Genomic DNA, 20,216 nt, shown 5'->3' on the forward strand with positions numbered 1-20,216 from the left:
TAACAAACAGCTGGCCACACACAGCTCTCTTCCTCCCAGTGCCCCGGCTCCCCCTCTCCCGGGGGCGGGAGGACTAGGAAGAGAAAAGGAAGTTCTGAGGGCTCCTGGCCCTGCAGGGGCCCTGCTCCGGCCCAGAGCCCGCTCCGCTTCCCCGGGCCCCTGCTCCTCTCGCTCGTGCCGTTCAAAGGGCCCGACGGGGCCCTGGCGGCCTCGGCTTCCAGAACAAGCTCTGCTTTTCCCACCGCCCTCAGGGAGCAAGAGCGTCAGGAAACGCTGGGAGCTGCGTCCCTGCCTCTCTCTGGTGACCAGCTCGCTTCCCAAGCCAGGGTCAGCTCTGCACACCCCGGCGGCCCCTCCTCGGAGACCGGGGGCAGAGCCGCTGCCCCGGCCGCCTCTCATTCGCTGGCCCTCTCATTAGCAGCCGAGGTCCAGTGCCCTGGTGTCCGTACCGCCCCTGCAGGAGCCCCTCTTTGGAAAAGCGCTTTCATTACACATCTGAGAGAGCCAGCTCTGGTTTGAAACAGGACCCAGACAGGCCCGGCTGCATCTGGGCGCTTTTCTTTGTAGGGCCGAAGGTGGGCGGCTCGAGAAGGGCTTGTTGTCTGGGCCTGTTCCAAATAACAACAAGTTTCTAGGTGGTTGGGGGTGGGGAGGTGTTTTAGTAAGTCCCGAACCCAGGTTCGGGGCTCACTGCCCACTGGGCACCAGCAGCCCAGCGGGGGGTGCCGGCCAGGTGGAGTGCAGGCTCACAGGGTTGACGGGATGGGGGAGCTCTTGGGACAAGCTTCCCGCAGAGCAGGGAGGTTTAAGAACCAGCAAGCCCTGGGGGACATCAGTCTTGAGGTGTGAGCTGGGCAGGCGGGGGTGGGGGGTAGGGGGAGCAGGGCGGGGGGCACCCCCAGGAAGGGGCAAGGGGGGGTTCTGCACAGGAGGGGAGATGAGGACAAGATCCTGAGAGGTGATGCCGGGCTCAGCGCGAGGTTTTATTGCTATTACACCCGTGTGATTTCATCCAATTATAAATTGTAATTTCTCTATGAAAGCGAGAGATGGAAAGCGTCCAATGAGGTCATCTGCCTCCCTGGCTGGGTCGAGGAAATCGTTTCAGACCTCGCGGGAGGGGGCAGGGGCGGCAGTGTCAGAGCCCAGAGGCTCCGGCCAGTCATGGCCGCCAGTTCCCCGTGCCAGAGAGAGGCTCCCTGGGCTCTGCCTTGGAAGTGATGAATGCAGCAAGGCAGTTCACCCCGCTGGCGCCAGGCCCTCCCTCCCGACCACCCTCAGGAGGGGGCAGTGCTCCTGTGACAGCCTCCAGGGACCCCCAAGGCCTGGCCCCGCCTGGCCCATGTGTCTCACCACCCGCCACTTCCCCCAAACCCCTGAGCTGCATCCACCGTGCCTACCCCACGCTGTTGCCCCTCCTGCAGGGGTCCATCTGACATCACCCCTCGTCTCCTACGTGGGGGGGTGTGGCCACACAAACCTGCCTTCCCTGTGGTCCTGCAGGTCCTCCTGGGAACCCCGGGTGCCTCTCATGTCCCAGACCCCACCGAGGATACTGGGCTCCTCGAGTGTTTCCACCCTGGGTGAGTGGGTGCCTCTCGGGTGTGCGAGGTGTGTGTTTGTACCCCCACCTCTGCCGCCTGGGGGGCGGTGCTTGGAGGCGTGAGCTTATTCCACGCCGGTGCATCCCGATGACTGCTGGCGCCCACCAGGCCCAGCAGTAAATACACAAATGCACCCTTCTGGCAAACACCTGCCATCAGAGCCACTGAGCCCCCAGGGGGCACCGACGGCCTTGAGCGAGGCTCAGCCCCACAGTGCAGACGACGTCAGCGGTGGCGCGTGGACTCTCCAGGTGGCCCGTCGAGTTGACCAAAGAGGAAATGAACCTGTGGGACCCCAAGGGCTTGGTAACAGGGACCCCTCTTCGGCCAGCTCTCGGGCACTCTCCCCCCGAGACTGCTGCGGCTCGCCCCCACCTTGCCTCGCCTTCCCCGTCCCCACCGGCTCCAGGTCTGGCCTCTGACTGTGTTCAGGTGCCAAAGAACCATTTTGGCGGGGGGGTCAACGTAATAAAAGCTTCTATTTGTAACTGCTCGCGATGCTTACACGGCTTTATTTTTTGTTGTACTTCGCACCGTCACGGTATTAAAAGACACCTGGCAGTGGGGGAGGGACGCCGAGGGTGAGACCGTGCGTCTCCACACCGCTGTGCGCCCCGCGGGCACAGGGACCCTGTCTTAGTCCAGGTCGCTTCTGCTTCTCCACTCCTGAGCCTTGGGACAACCCAGCAAGGCTGGCAGGGCAGGGGGACAGTGGCCGCTGTGCAGGTACAATGGGGACTAAAAAGAAGGAAAGGAGGGCCCTTGTCCAAGGTGGCACAGCCTGCGTGACAGCCAGGGCCTTGACCTCTGGGCCAGTTCGCTTCTGCCCACACACAATGCCAGTCTCAGCGCAACAGACACGCACCGCCAACCAAACACAAGGTGGCCCTGGGCCCTCCCGTACAGTCATCTATCCATCCACCTGTCCCTCTTCCCATCCGTCTGTCCGCTCTCCATCCACTCATCCATCCCACGGACACGCGCTGAGTCCAGTCCTGCTCCCGGCACCGTGCAGGACCCTGGGATCCACAGAGGTGCCCCTGTCCCTCAGGAGAGGGAGGCTCCGTAGAGCAGCCTCTGGTTTGCAAGTGGCCACAGTGAGAGATGCACAGGGCATTACGGGAGCAAACAGCCCCGCCTCGCTCAGCCTGGGGGCGCAGGTTCCACATGGGGCTTCCTGGGGAAGGTGATGAGTGCCGTGGCTCTGGGGTCCTCCAGACTCTCTCATGTTACGACAGTCACACTCGAGCTCAGTGGCGAGCCAGAGTGGGGCAGGTGTGGCCGGTTACCCCCCCGACCACCTGTCCACCTGCCAGAGCCACCGCCCCACCTTTGGGCCTCAGGGCTTCCCCTCTGTGGAAATGCTCTTCATCGTTACAGTTCCTGGCTGCCTGAAAGATCGCTCCTCGCTGATATTAATTCTCACATTAGCAATTAGCCCTCCTGCTTCGTTTCAACCTATGGCTCTTAGGACGGATTTTTATGTGCATGTTATTAATCAGACGCCTTGGATGTGCTGCTGGAAACCCAGGTGGGCGTTATGGCTGGTGACTTAGCCGAGCGGTGTGTTAAATGAACACCACGCTCACCCCCTCCCTGGACAGAGGCAAGGAGGGCAGGGTTTAGATCGCTGTAAGCAGGTCGAAGCGGGCGCGAGCTAGAAGACCCGGCGCTTTCTTTCGTTTTGGACTCCCAGGCTGAGGTCAGCCTCTGTGTCCGACCTTCCGGGATGAAAAGGCTCTTTGTGACTCAGATCTGGGGTTTGTTCCGTGGCCGCTCACTTCCTCCTGTCAGGATGGCCGTCCACAGCCCACTCGCCTCCCCCATGCGGGATGCAGACCCCTGCCCGGGGGAGAGCTTTTCCATCTGGGAGCGTGGACTGTCCCGGGGTCAGCCAGGCAGAGGGTGGAAGAGGAGGCCCATTTCAGGCCCAGGGAACCGCCTAGGTGGGAAGCTCAGAGGAGGGAGGCCTCGGCGCGGTGCGGAGGCTGGTGTCCTGGAGCTCTGAGTTCGGGTAGGGCGGTGGTCTGCGCCAAAGTGGGAAAGGGGGTTCTGTGAGGGCCCCACTGAGGGCCTGTCTTCATCCTGAGGGAAGTGGGGAGCTGGCACAGGCGCCTGGGCAGAGTGGGGCATGAGCAGGTCTGTAATTTAGAAGGGTCACTCTGGCCGCCCTGAGGAGGAGGGTGTCAGGATCCGTGGGAGGGGACCAGTGACAGGCTGGGACAGTGTCCCCAGGAGCAGGGGTGGAGGCCTGGGCTGGGCGGAGGGGCTGACTCGGAGGCCTCCCTGCAGACAGGCCTGGTGGCTAAGTAAGCCTGCAAGCTGCAGGGGGCGTGCTGCAGGGGGCGTGCTGCAGGCTGCGGTCCCACCCTCTACCCTGCCCCCTTCTCACTCGCCCCGGCCCCCAGGCTTGGCGCCGCATGCAGCACCCACAAGGCGGGTGAGAAGGGTGGAGGCGAGAGAGGCTGCGCACTCGGCGTGAACCCTCCAAGCCTCCACGCTAATTAAACCGTTTTCTGACAAAGCCCAGACTCGAGGGGCTGGGGGTTGGAACGAGTGTGCAAGCCAGTTGGTGGGTGGCTGCAGGGGCCAACCCTGCCGGGCCAGCAGGCCTGGACCACGGCCAAGCCCACCGTCAGAGACAGACTGTTGGGGAACCGGGGTGGGTGATGCCCATAGCAGGGACGTCAACGGCTCCAGGGACCCAGGGGCCAGCTCTTCTAGGACAGGGGTTCTCTGGCGGAAAAAACGTAGGACCTCTGCCGTGACGGGACATCCCTCTCTCCCTCCCTCCATGTGTGGGCTGCAGCCAGGACCTGGGGAGCAGGGCAGCTATACAGCCAGAGGGAGCCTGGGAATTCTTGCCAGTCCCCTGATGCCGGGCCAGCAGAGCAGGCCAGGGGCCAAGTCGGGCTGGACTGTGGGTACCTGCCTGCCCCCTGGGCCCAGCGACCCCTTCCCTGCACCCCCTGGGGCGTCTGGAGGCCTGGCCCTCTCAGTTTAGGGTGCTGCCCTACCCGGCAGCCAGGTAATAGAAAGGCTGCTGAGTGGGCACTGTCGACCCTGGGCCGTGGCGCAACAGAAGAGCCGGACCGAAGAGGCAAACTCGCCTCCGGGCAAGGGCGGGTGGCAGCAGGGACTTCTGTGCCAAATGAGCAGTGACAGGTCGAGGGGCAGAGCCAGCCAGGGGCAGCTGGCACCCAGCTGCTGGAGGGGGGGCCTGCGAGGTGGCCACAGGCGCCCTGCCACTGAGGAGGGGCAGAGGAGGTATGGGGGCTCACAGCCCTCCACAGGCCTGCCCCCTAGCCCGAAGGGAGGGCACAGTGGCCAGAGCCTGCCTGAACATGATACATGTACAGTGGCCGGAGTCTGCCTGAACACAATAGGGGACAGGAGCAGCAGGCCTGGGCCTGCTTTGGGCTTTGGCTCCTGGGAGGGAAGCCGCCTGCTGGCTGGGCCCCGCCCAGCAGGGCTGCCATCCCTGCTCTCTCGAGTATGAGGGCCTGTGTCTGGCCCCAGGGGGCCCTGAATGATGATGTTTCTGGTGCCACCAGCAGAGGCGAGATCTTTCTCAGGAAGCTGGGCTGCTTTTGCCGGCAGACCAGTGGCCCTGCCTTCCCCACACGGAGCCGGTGTGGGCAGTGCAGCTGGGAGGCAGAAGACCTGGTCCCTCTGGGCCACCCCAGCTCACACACGGAGCCCCGCTCACACATGGCAGCCCCCCTCCACCGCCGCCCCTTCCCTCGATCCACTCTCCAGCCTCAGATCCTCTCAGGAGCCCTACACCCGCAGGTGCCAGGGTCCAGTGTGCACTCCGGGGCCCGTCAGCACCCCCCAGTCCCTGTATTCAGAGGGCAGACCTCCTTAGGCCTCCACCACCGACCTCGTTCCAAGCCATGAGCCGGGGGTTCCAGGCCTTTCCTTCCAGGGGCCACTTCCCTCCTACTAGCTGCACCCGCCTCCGGCCCCCAGGGACAGGCGCCCTCTCTCCCTGCTCTCTGGTTTTCCCTGCGCCAGCAGAAGCCCGTGCCAAGGGATTTTCGCCTCGGTGTTGGAAATCTCCCCCCCACCCCCTTCCCGTAAACACCTTCTCTAGGAGCTGCGCCATGCACCCAGGCCCGGCGGCCAGACTTCGCTAATATTTACAGCAAGTGGCTCAGGAAGCTATTAGCTTCCTTTTCTTGTTGTTAATTGAAAGAGGAGAAAATGGTTGTAACACTTCAAAAGGACTTAAAGTGCAGCCTGAGAGACGGACTGGACTGGGAGGAAGGGACAAAGACAGAGTGTTTTAAATAAATAAAGGAAGCCCACACCTCACGTGAGGGTGGACCTCGCATCTCTGCAGACAGCGTGGCTCTCCCCTGAGGTCCCCTCGCTGCCTCTCTCCGTGTATTTTCCTTTTCATTGGGGAGCCTGCCTTAAGGAGAGAAGGAGGAAGAAAAAAGGATTCATGGAGCACTTTTGTTAATAATGAGGCTCTTTGAAGTTGCAGCGAGTGAGCCCCCGGAAACCTCTGCTTGTGGAGCCAGCGTGGCAGGGCAGTGGCAGCCCCTGGGCTTCCCTGACCTGGGGCCACCCAGGCACATGCCTCCCAGGATGCAGGCCCCGGCAGGGTGTCGGGCTGAAGGGGTTCCTGGGCCTCTGACCTGGGTATGATCTTGGGGAAGCCTTTGGGCCTCAGTCGCCCATGGCCTCCAGGTTGGGGGGCACTTTCTAAACCCGGCATTGCCAGGCCTCCCACCCCCTAAGCCACTTTTCCTACAGAGAAATGGTCCTGCCCACTGCGCCGGCAGCTTCTGGGGTCCACCCCACGCTGTGAGCGACCGGACAGCTGGCTCTGCAGCCAGATGGGGGTCTTCACTCCTGGAGCCTGCCATTCAGTTCTGTCTGGGCCCCACCAGACGCACAGCCACACCACAAGGCATGAGGCTGGGGGCGAGAAGTGGTCAGGGCAGTGGGGGCGGGGCTGTTCGGGGAAGAGAGCGGTCCTCTGTGCTCCGGGCAGCTGGCCCAGAGGAGGAGGACCGGCCTGTCTGGGGGGCCCACGAACTAGAAAGACCAGGACAGTGTGTTGGGAAGGTGTCGTTCAGGGACAAGCCTGTAGCAGGCGGGCAGAGGTGCCCGAAGGTGAGTGAGGCTGCCATCGCTGGGGTGCCCGGTAAGGGCCAGGACTGTCAGCGGCAGTAACAACAGCCACAGCAGACACGACTGAGTCCTGACCAGGGCCCAGGCCCACAGAGCGAAGCGCTCGATGTGGGTGATAAACAGTGGCGGCGGCGGCCGCAGCCCTGTCCTGAGTCTGAGGTGTCCCTGCCCTGCGCCCACACGCACACGCGCGTCAGTGTCTCCACCATCCACCAAAGGACATGGAGCTGTAGGGGGCCACTTGTGGCTGCACAGTGGGGCCGCCACAGCGCCTGGGCCCAAACCCACACATCTCCGCTCTGTGCCCGCAGGGGAATCACCTGTGTGGCCAGCGACTAGAGGGCCGCGCTCAGGCAGGCAGGAGGCTACAGGCCCACGCTCCCTCCCTGGTTCACGGCGCGTTAGCACCTTGAAGGCTCCGAGAAGTCCCGTCTGAGATACCGGTATAACCCCAGTGATTCCCTGCCAGCCTTCCAGCACGTGCACGCTCTTCAGAATACACTGGGAGGTGCCCCATGGTGTCCACACATCCATCTAACCCGTCTCTCTTTGGCAAGTGCCTACTGTGCGCCAGGCACTGGCTCCATGCTGGTGACGTGCAGTGGCAACGACAGGCATGTCCCTGCCCTTTGCTTCCCAGCCCCAGCTCAGTGCCCAGTGCACAGTGGGGACACACACCTCCAGCAGATGGGCTGGGGCCACGGAAGCCACGTGTCCTGGCCAAACGCAGTCTCTGCCCTGTGTCACCCCATCGTCCACTCCTCCAGCACTGGACCTAAGGCAGCCCCTCCAGCCACACCCCGCTCCACCTTCCCCGCAAGCCGGGAGGCCCACACGCTGCCTCAGAGGTTCACAGCCCGCTGTCCCCAGCCCAGAGAGGCACCTCTTCCCTTCCAGCTCCGTGGCTCCAGCCTTGGCATTCTGGTCACATCCCCCAGCCCTGCCTAGAATACTAATTCTCCTGAGACGAAACCAACCGTGTTTAATTTTTTTTAAGAACCATGCAGAAAGAAAAGACAAGAAGGGGGCAGGCCTCAGTCGGTGGAAGTTGGAGCCCCCCTCAAGCCCTTTTCACAGCTGCTCCTTTGAGGTGGTGTGGGGCCAGCAGCCACTGGGGACGGTCACTCTGCCCCTGAGAAGGGATGGCTGGAGAGGCAGGAGAGCGGGCTCAGCCTGAGAGGCCATGCAGGGCATGAGCTTCCATGCTAGATGGCCTTGGACAAGCCCTTGATCTCTTGGGCCTCAGGTGCCTCCTTGAGTGCTGGGATGTGGCCACAGGGCTAGGAGGGCCGTCACTGGAACGCAGGCAGTTGACAGCCCAATGCCAGAGGCCTGAGTGCTGCTTGGGGCCAGTGTGCCCCGTCTCTGAGCGTCAGGGACCCACGAGAGGGTGAAGGAGCGAAGCGCCCTCGGGGGCCTGCGGTGCGGATCACAGGAGGGACCACGCCACCCCCTCAGGAGCAGCCTGGCACGCTCCGCAACATACAAGTCAGCTGTGGTTGCTATAACCCTGGAGACAAGCGCAGCCCCACGGCCTGGGAAAGCCCTCTCCCCCCGGGGCCCCTCCCACTCCCACTCCCACGCCGCCAGCCAGGCAACAGCTCAGTGTGGTGCCGCCGCCCCCCAGTGTCCCAGTGTAACGTCCTGAGGCCCCCAGAGGAGAGGACGGGGTTGTAACGGCAGGGAACATGACAGAACGTGAAACACGAGGACATGGGCTGCGTAAATTATGAAACCAAACCGCAGCCCTGCTGCTTCCAAGGCAGAGTAAATGCCGGCGAGTGCTCCACAGGCTGGACCCCCTGCGGCAGGGACCCCAGTGCGCCCTGAGCCCCTTTACCTGGTGCCATGAATGGTGAGCATCGGCCCAGCTGCCCTCCCCCTCCTCCTCCCCCAGGCAGCTGGGCCCTGCCCAGTGAGATGCTGCTGTGGTGTGATTTCTGCCCTAGAGTCAGCCCCCCCTCAGACTCTGGCCAAGACCCCCACCGGGCTGGTTCCCTCCACTGCCCTTTCCAGTTCCCAGCCTCCTTGCGGTTCTCCAGAGAGCTCAGGCACAGGAGCCCTGTCCCGCTCAGGCCCTGCTCCCCTTGGCTCCCACGCAAGACAAACCGCAAACTGCCATCCCCAGGCCTCACGTCAGTCTTGTGACACCCCTACCACAGGATAAGGGCCTCGCTGGTAGTCAGGGACGAGGCCGGGGCTGCCCAGTACTCCAGCAGCCCACCCGCCACCCAGTGATGCCCACCACCTCCACGTTCTGTCCCCTCCCCTGTGCCCTGGGCCACCAGCCTCCCTCTCCCGCCCCCACCCCAGTGCCACAGCCACCTGTGAGCACAGCGCTGGTCTGGAACAGGGAGGGTGACTCCAAGCAAATATGTTTTTTTGGCCACTTCCCTTCTGCTTCTGGGGCGGCATCATAAGTTACCATCGACCTGGTGCCGGCCGGGGCTGGAGGCCAGATGCGGAAGTACAGCAGCAGCTCAATAACCGTGCCCTGCTGTCTGAGTTTACTCCTTTGTGGCTTCCCTGCCCACTGGAAGCGCGATAAATAACTGCTGACTGTTGGGTTCCCAGGCTGGGAAAACACCTTTGGCTCCATTCCCCGCGGACAGCCGAGGGCTGGAGACCTGCGCTAGTCCCATCTGCCCTGCAGGGCCAGAACTGAGTTTCCCAGTGCCCTGTCCCGTGCGGGGTCCCAGCCCCACTCCGCCAGGTGGAGGGCTCCTCCTCCATGTTAAAGACAAGGAAACTGAGGCTCAGGCGTGGTAGGTCCTTTCCCCAGGTCTAGCGGGACCCGCACGTTCTGGTTTGTCAGGGACTTCCCCAGTTTTAGCACAAACCCGGGCCAGCCTGGGGCGGTTGGTCACCCAGCGCTGGTCTCGAAGCTGGTGAATGGCAGAGTGAAAGCAGGGACCCTGCTCTTTCCGACCCAGAGCCTTCGGATGCTCTCCACTGCTCTGAAACGCCACCCTCTTCACCGCGCCCCGCCCGTGTCTTATTCCAAGCAGCAGCTTGGAGGGAGGACAGCAAGGTGGAGCCTCTCCTTTGCTAGTGACCCTCTCTGGGTGGGGGAAGTGCTGCCTCCCCTGCCCCTCAGGCCTGCGTCTCCCCTGCCGCCCAGGCAGACTCGCCTCCCTTGCCGGGTCCCCTAACCCCACCCGGTGATACACTCTGATTCCCGGCCTCCTGCCAGCCAGGCAAGCTCCTTGTCTTTTACTGTTTGTACTGACTCATTGCACACCCTTAAGGACCCTGTAAGGGAGCATATTGTCCCCATTTCACAGACAAGGCAACGGAGACCCAGAGAGATGAAGTGACTTGCCTTGGGTCACACAGGTGTGATAAAAACAGCCTGGCACTGAATCTGTGCTGACAGAAAAACCAAAGCTCAGAGGGGAGGGGAAGCCCGCTCAAGCCAGGAGAGACCACCTGTACCGGCCAGGCACCCTGGGGCCACAGGGGCTCCAGGCAGGCGGGGTGCAGCCCTTCACAGGCATCCCATGCCTGTGACACAGCGCCGGGCTGGCCGGGTACCTGTGAGGGGGATGCTGGGGACAGGGTGCGGAGACTGGGGGGCTGGTGTTGGGGTGTTGGGGGCCAAGGTAAAAGCAGGGGGCTGCACAGAGGCCTCCAGGGCAGCAGGGGAGCTGCAGGTGCATTGTGGGAAGCCCTTGGGCTGGGCAGCTCTGCCCAGGAAAGCACAGGGACCAAGGTGTCATGAGTCCCCGCTGCAGATGGCTGTGGTCCCAGCTGCCTCACGCAGATGAGTGAGGAGTCAGCCTTCTGTCAAAGGTGAGGCAGGTGATCGCAGAGCAGTGCTGCGAATGTGCTAAGGCCCACCTTCACCCACGGCAGCCCGCAAGGAGCCTACTCGTGCCTCCCTGTCATAGGTGAGGAATCTACAACCCAGAGCAGCCAGAGAGATGGACAAGGTCTCTTGGCCTCAGAGGGGCAGGGCCAGGCTGAACAGGAGTCCCTGCTGCCCCTCCCCTTCCGAGCAGCGGAGCCCCTCAATGCAGGTCCCTCCGTCTCCTGGTTACGGCTCCCAGGGCGCCCGCCTGGTCCCTTCCCAGGGGAGGCAGCAACTTTTATCAACTCACCTAGAGGAGTCCCCAGGTGGCTCAACTTTATTTTTGCCCACTAATTTCTGAATAACAGTGTCCCCTGGGCCCTGGCGTGGGGGCAGAAGACTCACGGGGACAAAAGAGCCCATGGGAGGAGCAAGAGGAGGAGACCGGGAGAGGCCGCAGTGATGGGGGATGGCCCTTGTCCAGCCATGCTGGGCGAGGTGCCCTCAGGCAGAGCTCTCCCTAGCCCCCAAACAGCTGAGGGGGCCTGTAGTCCCTTCCCAACACACCCGGGCCTCTGCACCTCTTCCTTGCCTCAGAAATGAGGAGCTAAGCCCTTTCCGCCCTCCCTTATCTTCTGAAACAGCACCGAGGAAAGTGGTCCGTGGGCACCTTAGCACAGAGAAGGACGTGCTCGGCCAGGGAGCCAGCCTCCAGCTGTCCGCATCGAGGCTGTGGGAGTGAGGCTGGCAGGATGCTGGCACCAGCTGTGCCCATTCCTCGGGCCACCGTCACCTTGTCACTGTCATCAATGGCAGCTCCTAGCAGCTTGGGACCTGGTTCCCTGCCTCTCAGTCCAGAGCCCCAAAGAGGGGTGAGACCTCGCCATTCCAGTTCCCAGAGAACACAGCTTGTGGTGTGGGAGCCAGACACACCCCAGGGGCCCCTCCCTTGCCCAGGGTTCTCCCTACCGCCCTGAGCAGGAGCCTGGGGAGAACGAGGGGCTGGGGGTGGGAGGGGAGGAGGGAGGTCTGGATGGCGAGCCCTGAAAAGGGGCCCTAACCTGCCCCTCTGTGTCCCAGAGGCCCTGGCAGAGAGGGCTGAGTTCTGAGCATTGACTTGGGGCTGGGGCTTCGAGCCTACATAGGCGCGCTTCCTCCAGACCCACGAACCCCAGGCCTCACTGAACTGCCCCCTCATTCATTTTACCGCCTCTGCGGTCCACGTGTGGGTGTGGGAAACTGCAGCCCCGCACCGTCCACTGGTGGAGTGTCCACTGTGCTGTGCATTTGGAGGCATAGGTCACAGTGGCGGCCGTGCGCAGGAGGTGGCCGAGTGGCCTCTGTGTGGGGAAAGGCCAGCGGATGGCTGGGGTGGACCAGGGCAGAGGGTGGCAAAGGGCACCGTGAGGCACAGGGACCCTGTGTTAGGACCGCCCACATTCAGGGAGCATCCGCCAGGAGGTGTGCGGGCCAGGGAAGGGGTCTTGACATGGAAAAGCCTTCTCTCATTTCCCGCCTTGCGTCCCGGCCACAGAGAGAGGGCAGCGCCAGCTCCTGTAGGGGCAGCACAGGGCTGGCAGGCTCCCTCTCACCATGGAACTGCACGGGCAGCGGAAGCCAGGGCAGCCACCACCGCTCCAGCAGCCACAGCCAGCCAGGGAGCTGGCCGAGGCAGAAACCCCCTTGGTGCAACAGCTGCACTGTGGCACGGAGGCCTCCCTCCCTCTCGCTTCCCCACACATGGGCTGAGCATGTGTAGTTGGCACCTGAGGCCCGAGCAGGACCCGCAGGCAGGGAGAAGGCTGGCTCTGGGACGGTCCTGGGACAAAACCATGGGGGTGGGATAGCCAGCTGGGGGGGGCAGGGGTCTGGACTTCATCCTGAGGGCAGGTGGCACCACAGGGGACAGTGGGGGGACAGTGAAGAGGAAGGGGCATACTGGGACTTGAGAGTAGAAGCTGGGGGAGGGGAGGCCTGGGGCTGCCCGGGAATGTCAGAGGGCCAGAGAATTAGGGGACCGACCTGACCTAAGCTGGTCTGTCTGGGAAGAGGCGGAGCTGAGACTTGAGGTGGGCCTTTTTCACAGAAGGGCCACCCATGGCCCCACTGGGACCCTGGCCCAGGCCTCCAGGGCCCCCAGCTAACAATACAGAGCCTCTCCTGGGACTGCCAGGCTGAGCCCTGAGCCAGCCCCAGTGGCCAGTGGCCAGCGGGAGCCCCAGGTCTGCCAGTGCATGGCTGTCCCTCTCCCAGAGGCCAGCAGGCCGCGCTGCCCCAGAGTCACACAGAGCACGGAGCACGAGGCCAGGCTATCCCCACGCCGGCCGCAGCGCAGCTGGGGGTGGACCTAGCGGGTGGCAGGGGACGGACCCTGAAGATTTACGAGCTGGGCCCAAATTTAATTTGGGTGGAAGATCCCGGCCAGCTGAGCTGGCTGCCCCAGAAAAATGGCCTGGTCCTTGCCGACTACCGCCCACCAGCCCAGGCCGAGGTTGGCCCTGGCCCCTGTGCCAGCCCCCTCCACCCCTCCCCGGAAGGCAGGCCGCCGCCGCAGAGAAATCATAGCCCCGAATTTGATTTGGGGTGGGAGCAGCGGGCTCTGAGCCTTGTTTGCACTTCAGCTCCAAATTGAACTGGACAGTATCAGCCGTGCGCGGGGACTGCCTCCGCAGAGACTGCCTCCACAAGGAGCCCAGGGACAGGGGCACCTCCAGAGGAGCCCACCCAGCCCACCAGCCCCCTTCACTCGGGGAGGTGGCCGTGGGCATCCCAACTGTCTGCTCCACGCAGCTGCCCGCTGTCCCCAGCACCCCGATCCTCCCTGGGGCCACACTGCCTGGGCTTGAATCCCAGACACACTGATGAATCGAATGCAGGTGACTGCATCTCTGGGAGCCTCAGTTTCCTCATTGTAAAACGGAACAGTCTGTAACATAGGACCTGTTGTTACTGGCTGACATCATGCCATAACCACGGCCCAGCACATGGTCGCCCCACCCTCACTGTCACAGGGCAGGGCCTGGGGTGGGGGAGCAGGGGTCTTTGACTTTCCAATGATCCAGCGGTCCGGCTCCCCACCGGCGTCGGGGCATTACCGCCTTGGGCCTGGGCTGCAGCTTTGGGTTCGCCAGGCTTGGCTGGGTAAGGGGCAGTGCTGGGGTCCCCGAAGCATGGGGTGCAGCAGCCGAGCCCGAGTCCTGTGCAGCCTCATCACTGTTCTCGCCCCCCTCCCGCCCCCGCCATGTACTGGGGCCCTCCTGGCTGGTTTCCTGAGTGGGCACTGGACACCCACTCTGCAGACAAGGATGTGAGGTTCAGAGAGGTGAAGGAACTGCCCAAGGCCTCTACAGAGGTCAGCAAAGTCCAGGACCTTTGGCCTCAGCGCTCAGGCTCCTCCCACTGCATGAGACTTTCCTGCTGCCGTCCAAGGCCTGGGGCTACAGAGAGGAAGGGGCCCGGGCAGGCGGAGGAGGCAGGGCTGCAGGTGCCGAGGGGGCCCAGTGCCACTCGGGACAGGAGCACGCCCACCCGGCACACTCCTGCACGTGCGAGCACACAGTTCACACTGCCACCGGCAGGAATCCAGGCCCAGAAATAGCCGCGTCACCTTTGGAGGCTGAGTGCCTGCCGCTGGCTGCTGTGCCCCCAGCCTGGGAAGGGGGCCAGAGTGGGAGGCTGCACCGATCCAGGACTGCTCAAGGTGTGCATGTACACACCTCCACGTGCCCACGCTCACGCGGGCATCACCTCGCGCACGCGCACAGAGATGGGGAGGGACAGGCTTCAGACACCCCCCACCCCCAGCCCGGCCTCCTGAGGGACCAGCAGAACCCCACACACACTCCTCCCTCCGTGGGACTACTCTGCACCCGCGCACAGCAGAGCCTGCGGGCACCTGCCCTGAGGAGTCGTGTTCCCCAGCTCCCGGCCCATGGCGGTCCTAGCCACCTCATTCAGGGCTGCAGCCAAACTGTGGAGCGGGCATAGGACACTGCTGGGGGTCTCTTTTACCCAGTAGTCACCCCCCAGGAATCCATGGTCCTTCTTTCCGACTCCCTGGCGTCTGGGAGCCTCCCCCAGACATTCCCACTCTCTGCTCCAGTCTGGGTGGGAGGGCCCTGTGCCCTCTTGCCTGGGGACTCAGCTCTGTCCCCTGGAAGGGTGGAGCTAATCCTCCCAGTGTGCTGCAGAGGGTGGAGGGATTAATGTGTCAACACATTTGCATTACAACAGGAGCGCTGGGAGGGCCCCCGCAGGCCCCTGCCAGTGTCTGCCACAGCCCCCTTCCCAACACAGGCCCTCACCCTCACCCAGTGTCCCCATGCCCCAGGCCCCAGCAGGAGCCACTTGTCTGCAGCTGACTCACGCGTGACCCTGGGGCAGCACCCCAACCTCGCACACACACTTGCAGAAGGGCCCAGAAATCGTCCAGTCCACGGGTCACAGTCTCCCCTCCCACCTCTGACCCGGCTGGCGTGGCCCCACAGCCTCCCATTGTTTACCGACGTGTCTGTTTCCTCCTTCACCCCCATCGCATCCCGAAGGATTAGTGGCGGCCTACAGAGGAGGGAGTGCGCTGGGGGGGAGCAGCCCCCGCTCAGGTTCGGATCCCGACCGTCACTCATTTTTGCTGTGGAGTCACTTCGCCTCCAAGAGCCTCAGTTTCCTCGCCTGCAAAGTGGGGACACCGGTGCCCGCCCAAGGGAACGGGAATGGGATGGAATGGAGGAACCCCTGGGCACGCCGGGCATGTGGGAGGTGCGAACAGCTCACAGGGGCCAGTGTTGAGGGAGGAAGGTGAAGGGAGAAAGAACGCAGGGCGGGTGCGGTTGGAGGAGGAAGAGGCTGCGGCAGCAGGACAGGCACAGCTCGGCCTTTCTCAGAGCCCTGGTGCCTCCAGGTCCTGCAACATCGGAGTGACGGAAAGCAGCCTGGGCAGGGGGCTCGTCCTTCTCAAATGCTGAGGTCCAGGAACCCCCCCCCCAGATTCCTCTTGGAGGGCAACCCTGTGGGTGACACCCCAGTACCCTTCTCCCCTCATCAGGTACCCAGAGCTGCAGGGTGAAGGGCAGAGGTCTGGGGTTCCAGGCCCGGGACCCTACCCTCCCACCAAGCGCCTACACCCAGAGGTGGGGCTTTAGCCCCTGAGCCTCACTGGAATCTGAACCCCACTTTGGCCTTGTTCACCCCCCAGGACCAGCTCTTGTGCCCAGCCCTCCATTGCCCCCAAGCCCCAGGCGTCACCTCCTCCAGGGGCAATTCCCTGCATGTGGCCTAGCTGCTTAGGGCTCCATCCCTGCTGCCTCCTCCCAGCCGTCAACCACTGCTGCCCGCCCCCATCCTGTCTTCCAGTCTCCCCAGTCATCTTGCTCAGAGGGGCTCCCTCCCAGCTGTCACCCTCCCCTTGGTACCGTCTTTCAGATTTGCTCCCCTCCCTCCCCAGCTCTCCCCGCACTGCTGGTCCCCCGCCCCATCAGAATACTCGGGGAATATTTGGAGGGTGATGGATAAAGGACTCTCTCTCCTGCCAGGCTTCAAGCAGGCCGAGAAGCCGCTCCACTGCCCCGTGGCCCTCCTGCCAGGGGGAGCTGCATTTGCCGGCAGACTGCCCCGGAGACAGGCAGTCAGTGCGGTGGCCACCCCCTGGGACTCCGGGGGGCACAGGGTTGCGCTCACGCCACTGCCCACCCGGACAGCTGCCCTCCTGGGCATCCCTCCGAGGCTGCCAAGGGAGGCCGGCTAGAATAACCAGATTAGCCTAAACGGCTCCTCTTGTTTCCTGGTATAATTGGATTGAGGCCTTGTTTCGGTGCAGCTGCATTTAATATGTAATTCTGAGGCCGCCTTGCCCCCGAGAGCATCACTGCAGGTGCGGACGGGACCGGGCGGGGGTGCGGACTGGAGAAGAGGCCGGGGTGGGAAGGTCTCACATCCCCGACCTGGGCAGAGAGCGGGTGTGTCCGTCACCCTCCAGAGGGCCACGTCCTCTGGGCAAGGCCGAGCACGGCCTGTTCTGCCAGCATCTCTGGGCTGGGCCACATGCCACAGCCCTGACCCCGCCAGACAGGGAAGGAAGGGGAAGGCTGTCTCTGGCACCCACGTGCCAGGCATGCACGGAGCACGCTCTGCACACAGCTGTGGACCAAGGGCAAGCCTGGGAAAGGGGGAGGCCACTCACAGGGCCCATAGGGGACTGCCTGGACCGGGGGCAGAGCCTCTGGGACCCCGGCTGAGGAGGGAGGGGGGAAGGAGGCCCCACTGAGCCAGAACGGCCCTTGAAGCCCACACCGCACCGCACCGCACACAGCAGTCCTCTCAGGCTCCTGGGCAGCGGGAGGAGGCCCAGGCAGCCACGGGTTGGGGGGCCTTCCCTCGGCAGTGTTGGCCCAGTGCTGGGTGACCGGGATATGAAGGTCAGTGACACCAGCTGGAGCCCCCCTTCCACCTGCACTTCCGTGTTAGTGCCTTTGGAGACCAAGGGGGTGGGTGGGTGTACGCACGCCATGCCTGTCTATGAGCGTGCCCATTGTATGTCTGTATGTGCCATCGGAGTGTCCTCGGCGCCTGCGCTGAGTGTGTGTGCGTGTGTGTTGGAAGCTAGGCGTCCCCGCACCCTCCCCGGCCCATCCACAGCTTGCAGCCCAGCCTTGTCCCCACCAGCCCCCATCAGCACCTGGATCCGGAGGCCAGGAGGATGGGCCTTTAAAAACCAAGAAGCTAAAAAACAAAAATGAGAACGGGGAACACAGCTGGGGATGAGGAGAGGGCAGAACAGCCTTGTGACAAGGTCCTTGGTTCCCACGCGTCTCTCCAGAAGCACAGCCCCGACCCCGCCGGATGGGAATGGTTCTGGCTGCCCTGCAGGGGTGGGGGGCACCTGTCGGGTAGGTGGATCTCTTGGCCTGGTGTGGCTGGTGCTGTGCAGGCAGCTCCTCCTGGGGGCTCAGGTCTACCTGGGACTGGGGAGTTGCCCTGGAGTGAGGGCACAGGGCTGGGGTCTACAGACCCCTCACCCCACCCACCTCCCTTCTTTCCTCTCACGGCTCCCCACGGCTGGAGGGCCTGGCGACAGCTACCATCCATCACTCAGTCCTATTTTTAGGAGGTGATAACCCAGCTGTGAAAATTCACCCGTGTGCAGATCCCTTCCACATGAGGAAGCCTTAGCCCCAAGCCAAGGAGATGAGCAAGGCAGGAGCAGGGGAAGGAGAGGGGTAACGGAGAGGGAGGCTGGAGAGCGGGCCCGTGGGCCCTGCATCTGGGACTTGCAGCAGCAGCTCTGCTGAGCTGTGGGGGCTGCACCAGGCCTGACCCCTGGGGCAGCCGCGGAGCAGGAGCCGTGGGAGTCCGGGCTCTTAGCTCTGTCGGCACCGCCTGCCCTGGGCCTCGGTACCCACAGCTGCCATTTCTCACCTCCTGGGTCTTTCCTACCTCTCCTTCGAGAGACTAGCAGATAAACCCATTTAAATGTGCATTTCAGACACACAACAAATACTTTTTTTTGGCATAAGTCAGTCCTAATGATCCCATGGGATGTCCTTACAACTACAAAAATTATCGGTTACTTCTCTGAAATTCAGATTTAATTGGGCATCTGGTATTTTTATTTGCTAAATCCTGGCTGTGTGACCCCAGGCGATTTCACTTCCCTCTCTGTGTCTCAGCCCCCACCTCTGGAAAACGGGGCTAATAATAGAGCCCTCCGGCTAAGGCTGTGGTGGGGATGGTACGAGCTGAATCCGGCCGAGAGCCACGAGGAAGGTGGCCGTATCCAGACCCCCAGTGCCAGCACAGGGCCCAGCTCAGAGGACACATTCATTCCTCCACTCACCCACCCACCCACCCGCCCGGAGCAAACGGCTGTCCGTGATAACGCTCTGGGTGCCAGAGATGGACCAGGACAAAAGACGAGGCTGGTTGGGACACTGGGGAGCCTCCTGACTGCAGGGGCTCCGCCAGTGTGTGGTGAGGGGGGGCCTTCTGACCCAGGAGGTGGGGGGTGGGACACCTCAGTGGGGGGCTCCTGATGAAGGGCCAGAGGGCCTTGCTGAGCAAGTAGGAACCTGCAGGGTGAGATGAAGGGGGACAGGCAGCATGGGAGGGGCTTATTCTAGGAGCAGAGGAGAGTAGGAGGTGGGTGGAAGCCAGGAAGGTTGCTGGGGTCAGAGGTGAGGCTCGCAGGGGTCTCAGCAAGGCAGGGTCCGCCTGCAGTTCAGGGAGACACCTTCACTTGTGAGCAGGCGGGAGGTCAGGGGGTGTGTGGGGGTGCCAGTAAGGAGGCAGCCAAAAGGAGTGAGAACAATGCAGGAGGTGCTCCCTGAGCTGCTGCTTTCAGCTTCCCTCCACCCCAGGGCCAGGTCTAGGGTGTCCCCTTCCCCCTCCTCAGGAGCTGTGCAGATTGTCACTTCAAATCAGGATGGGAAGGGACAAGAGTCCAGCCACCAAAGGCAGGGGACAATGGGGTCAGATACTCCATCCACCTCTGCCCACACCCTCAGTCTGAGCCTGTCTGCAGTTCTGCCACCTACCAGCCGTGTGGCTTTGGGCAAGTCACTTAGCCTCTATGAGCCTGTTTCCGCATCTATAAGATGAGAACAATGGATTATGATGAGGATCCAAAGAAATGAAGTGTTTCAAGTGCCGGGCTTTGGATGCTGCCCATGGAGTGGTCCAGACCCAGGAGGTTCTGTCCAAATGGGGTGATGGGGGGTCAGTGCGAGGGCTCTCCCCTCCAGCCCCCAGCCTGTGCAGCGGGCCCGGGATTCCTAGGAAGGGTCCTCACTGGCCAGGCCAGCTGCCCCCACCCCCACCCCGACTCTTCCCCGCCCACATGGCTTCCTCTGTCCTGCAGGTGGTTGGGGCAGGGTCTTGGCTCCCAGACCTCCCTCCTCAGCTCCGACCTCCCCCATGAGCCTCGCTCCCTGGTAGAGAGGGGAGAGACCCCACAAACTGCATTCTGGAGCCTTGGAGGCAGGACTGGGGAGGGGAGGGCCACCCCCACAATATCCCTCTGACTGGCTAGGCTGACAGGTCACCCCAGGGGTAGACATGGTGGGAGTGTGGCCAGCTGGCCACGCTGCCTCTGCTTCCCTCGTACCTGGGCTTCCAAGGCTGCCTGGTAGTCAGGGCCCCGGCTCCCCTCACCATCTTCCAGCCCAGCCAGTTCTCCAACCCCAGAGCCTGGAGGCGGCCCAGCCTCAGTTCTGGCCCCTGTGAGTGACGTTCTGGGGCCTCGGGGCCTCCCTGCGTGGAGCACAGGGCTGGGCTTCTCTGCGGGAAGCGGCAGTGTTTACCCTACTGGGGCCCAGCTTTTACTCCCTGAGGAGCGTGTTTAGGAGGCGAGAACCCACGCACATGCACTCACATACCATCTGAAGCGCCAGACCACACGGGCTCCCGGCCCAGCCGCAGATGCGCCCCAAGCGCCGTCTCCGGGCTGCGCCTTCTGTACCTGGGCCAGGCTGGGAGCCCTCTGCACCGCCGGGGGGCTGGCACTAATTTAGCATTAATGAGTTAATAAGTGCCACATGTGACCTCAGCTAATCGTTGCCCAGACCTGCCCATTTCATTCTGTCCGTCTTACAGATGACTAGACTGAGGCGCCGGGCAGCCAAAGCACCTAGCCAGAGCGGAAGCCACAGAATGTCAAGTGAGGTTCAAAGACAGATCTCTGGCAC

General features: G+C 63.0%; 2 protein-coding genes across 4 annotated transcripts in view; one reads left to right on the top strand and one right to left on the bottom strand.

Annotated features, from left to right (window-relative positions):
* Positions 1 to 20,216, top strand: part of MACROD1 (mono-ADP ribosylhydrolase 1) — a 133,234-nt gene that overhangs the window by 49,937 nt on the left and 63,081 nt on the right. The window lies entirely within an intron of this gene.
* FLRT1 (fibronectin leucine rich transmembrane protein 1) overlaps positions 1 to 20,216 on the bottom strand; it is a 70,031-nt gene that overhangs the window by 16,609 nt on the left and 33,206 nt on the right. The window lies entirely within an intron of this gene.

Source organism: Desmodus rotundus, chromosome 5 (assembly GCF_022682495.2).
Source record: "Desmodus rotundus isolate HL8 chromosome 5, HLdesRot8A.1, whole genome shotgun sequence".
Taxonomy (NCBI): domain Eukaryota; kingdom Metazoa; phylum Chordata; class Mammalia; order Chiroptera; family Phyllostomidae; genus Desmodus; species Desmodus rotundus.